The following is a 4,592-nucleotide window of genomic DNA, read 5'->3' as shown; positions in this document are numbered from 1 at the left end:
GTGATGTTTTGGCCCGACTCCAATCGGTCCCATAGTAGTGGAGGGATTGACTTTTAATTTATTTTTTCACGTTTTCGGCAACTTGTAACTCCAAAACTGTGCACTTTTGACCGTAGGTTGGTATATAATTTTTATTTTGGTCACCTCCGAAACGTTGTCAGTGTTGTTTTAAAACATCCTGTAAAATAGGGCCAGGGGTGGATCCAGGACGGACTTCGGAGGTGGCGAGAGGGGAACAGTCGGGTTTGTGGCGGTAAAATATTCCACTGGCGATCTGTAGTTGGTACAAATTGCTACTTAGGTACACTGTTCATGGTGTGGGATTTCCCTGAATTCATTTATAAATAGTACTATATACATCTAAAAAAAAATATTTACCTTCACTTACTCGGACACAGACGCGCAGCCAGAATTTTTTGTATTGAGAGGTGTCCAGTACTACAAGACAGTGCTTGTATGTAATATTGAAACGATTCTGCACTTGAAAAAAATATACTTATTTAAAATTTTACCAAACTTCCCTATGATAGAATTAGATTTTTTTTTAATTAGGATTTATAGTACAGATGAAGTGTAAAATCAAATTATGAGAATACACCAACAATTTATCTGCTAAGGAATTGTGGTTTTATTACGGAAGTGTACGGAATCTTTTGAATTATTGTTTTTGAGGGTCTGGTGTAAGCGGAGTAACCCGTGGGTGCGCTCGTGCTCAGAAATAAGCTTAGTGGCTAAGGCATAAAATTCTACAAGGCAGTTAGTGACCAGTTGGGATAATCTTTTTTAAATTAAAAATCAAGAAAATCAGTATTTTTTTTTATTTTAACGCTTTACTCTTATTCCATGGTGGCTGCAGGAGATCTACTACCTTTAGTGGTATCTGAACATTTTTTTATTGTTCTACTGTACCCTATCTCTTATCGGAATTGAACCCTGGATAGCGAGCTCCGAAGGCAAGTGTGCTAGATACTAGACAAAGTAGAAGACCTTAAAATCAAATTAATCTCTAGTAGACTGTTACCTTGAATAGTATCAAATTAATATCTCTAGAACTGCTTTATATCCTTGTGCCAAGCAAAGGGGGTTTATGTACACTCATGCCCAAAATTATTGTCGCATATCTATAACTGTTTTCTTGTAAGAATATAATTTGATAATGATTTTGCAGGTTGCTTTTAATACTGATACTATGTGTATAATCGGGAAATGTATGTTTGTGGCAAATTTCAAAGGAAAAGAATTATAAATACGAAAATTATAATTAGTAAAATAAAATGTTGCTAAATGGACAAGGCAATATTATTTTCGTTTTATTGTACCTATTTACTGCTCTTTTGACATGAAATTTGCCACATATAGTCTATGTCTTTGCCACATGTCATTTGAAATTTGCCACATACACACATACTAACATTGTAAGAAATACTGGGCGGATTCGTTATCAAATTTTATTTCTAGAACAACATATTTATAGACATGCGACAATAATTTTGGATATGAGTGTACATTAGAAATCCTAATTTTTGATACCGTTCAGGAACGTAACTAGAGTTCTGATTTTGGGAAGCCATATTAGCAAATGGGCTCCTTCATATAAATAACGTTAAATAAATATTTGGAGGGCTAAGTCAACTTTTAGGAGGTACGTGGGGCCCCATGTTCTCTCCTAGCTACGTTCCTGGCACCGTTGTAAGCATGCGACGAATGTACAATTTTTAACAGTATGACATAAATGCACATTCTTTACGGTTTAACGAAGCGATCAACATACAATATGTGCAACATTTCCATTAGAACAATAAATAACGCAAAAACACTGAAAGCATATTCCTTAACCTATTGCCTAGAATCGAGCAGAAAACTTGAATATCATGAAAGCCTTTCACTTAAACGCGAATTTTTTACAATAAATTAAAAAAAATAAAATAAACAGACGCCACTTGGAAATGTCATCGACGAAAGACAGGGGAAAAAGTAGATAACGCCGATATTGCCACTTAATATAATAAATCTGAAAAAATCTAAAAAAAAAAAAAAAAAAAAAAACTGGTCTGTGCCAATTTCAGGTTGATTTACCCTGTATTTTCCTGAAACGAAACGAAACCATTTGGTATGTTGGGATGGAAACACCCTACTTTACATTGAGAAGCTAGTTCCAACTGAGCTCACTACAAACGCTTGAAGCGACCTACGCAGGTGACCTCTGTTGACACTGATACAAACTACGTAGTGGATCCCCCGGCTTTAAGAGAACATTACATAAAATCCAATATGGCGGCATATTTCAAAATGGCGGCCAGAAAATTTTGGCACCCGACTCTAAAACGAATTGAATACCGAAGTACTTTCAGTCTGCCAAGTTTCATATTTGTGTCCGGCCTGTCACGATCCTATCCTTAATAGACCAGACTAGAAGTAGTGACAGGCGTTTTGCAAAATTTATATTCTTCCCAACAAAAGTTGTTTACATTAATTTATTTATTAACGGGCGGGAGCTCATGTGGTTCGGACTCCACGTTAATCAGTAGGTCCACGTCTCATATAGCCTCGCTGCTGAACGGGACGCTAAACTAAAATCAACTCATTATTTATTAACGGCATTATGGCTATCAGAATTTAATATTACGCCATTTTTAAATTACAACGCAATATCTTAGTTTCTCGTTCTCTTTGATTATAATCACTTATATAAATTAATATGTTAAGCTGGATCGCTAGTCACCATTAGGGTAAAACTTTCTCACTAGATGGCAGAGCACATTGCGATACACGCGATGTTGCCACATGAGTTACAGGTAGAAGATTGTTTAGACACGGTCGCATTTTATACATGATTTACAACAAAGAGAAATGAGAGCTTTTATTTCCATTTTACTCAATACTGCCTGCTTTAAAATATGAATTAATTATATTCTTTGATCAAAAGAGATTTTTTAACTCATGAAACGTTATGCGTATCTCTCAAACTAGATGTCTTTATGGGGCAGATAAGGAATGCCTATACTAATACAAAATCATTACATTAATTTCATCTTTTGGACAAAACAGACTCTCAGTACGCTCAAAAATGATGTTTTATAAGCGTAGTTGTAATCCTTGGTGTAAAACTTATCTCTACTTTAGAGATTTAATATATCATGGCTAAAATTCCATTGTTTTCTGGTCAAAGGGCAACTCAATTTGCATTTAGGGGAAAATTATATCATTTCTATGGTAATAGTTTCTTAGAAAACGGCAGTTAAAAGTTATACATTTATTTATAATTAGATGCCTCTACGGTGCAGATTAAGGATACGTGTACAAATACAAAATCATTACCTAGGTAGATAGGACAAAACAGATTCTTAGTATGTTCAAAAATGTTATTTTATAGGCGAAGTTGCAATCCTTGGAGCAGCTTTACTTTAGGGGTTTAACAAAGAGAAATGGCTAACATTCCAGCGTTTTCTGGACAAAATTCGACTCAAATTGCATTTAGGGGTAACGAAAACTACTTTTATAGTGAAATTTTCTCTGCAAATTACAAAGATATACGTTTATCTATAACTAGATGTCTCAAAGGTGCAAATAAAAAATAAGTATACAAATACAAAACCATTACACAAATCCGATCTTTTCAACAAAACAGACTTAGTTCTTTCAAGCGTGGTATTTTGTCTGTTGTATTCCCGTGCAGGTATTTTGTAAGTTGTGTTCCTCAGTGCATATATTTTGTAAGTTGAATGTCTTAGTGTAACTTTACTTTAGATGCATTATCATCAGGCCCGTATCCAGGGGGGTCTAGGCGGGCCGGGCCCCACTAAATTTTGGCTGGCCCCCTAAATTTTACACGGTAGGCTTGCAGATGAACTATAATATTGTTGCATCGAGCCCCCTCTAACTTCAGACGGGCCCCCCTACAATTTTGTAGTAGATACCGGGATGATAATCATTATGGCTAAAATTCCAACATTTTCTGGACCAAACATGGCTACGTTAATGAAAACTATCACCAACTTTTACTAGGTTGTTTACTTACATACACAGATTTGTTCCACAATCCAGGTGCAATCAGAAATCTGAGATAGGGCTTTATGAAGTCGTTTTGACGTATGATTAGCGTCATACTAAAGGTCTGACTACTGCAGGAAACATATGTTAGTCGAACTCTAGTAATCACGCGTCAGAACGACTCTGCATAAGTTCCCGCAGCAAGTAAAACTACGCGATTAGCACGGGTGTTAGGGTGCCGAAGGCGCTATTTGATATTTTCTAGTTTAATATTCCACGATTATAATCCGAAAGGAGCAGTGGTGCTGATTATCGAAATGGTGGACTGCAGGAAGTGGAAAAACACCGAGAAAATCCACACACACTATGGGTCCTACAGAAAGTCTTCCTGGTGAAAAGTGGGATCGAACCAACGATCTCGTGCTCCAAAGGTAATCTATCTACCAAGCTATTTACAGCAAATTTTATTAAAATCTGTTAGTATATTCAACCTACTTCATTTCTCCAAGTGTTTTGAAAGTACTTGCTTTTGCGCCTTGATTGCTGTCCTTAATATATCATATGATCTTCAACAATAATAAACTCAAGTATGAATTCTGTAA

This window comes from Thermobia domestica, chromosome 7, assembly GCF_964235325.1.
Source record: "Thermobia domestica chromosome 7, izTheDome1.hap1.1, whole genome shotgun sequence".
Classification (NCBI taxonomy): domain Eukaryota; kingdom Metazoa; phylum Arthropoda; class Insecta; order Zygentoma; family Lepismatidae; genus Thermobia; species Thermobia domestica.
This window is presented reverse-complemented; position numbering follows the sequence as displayed.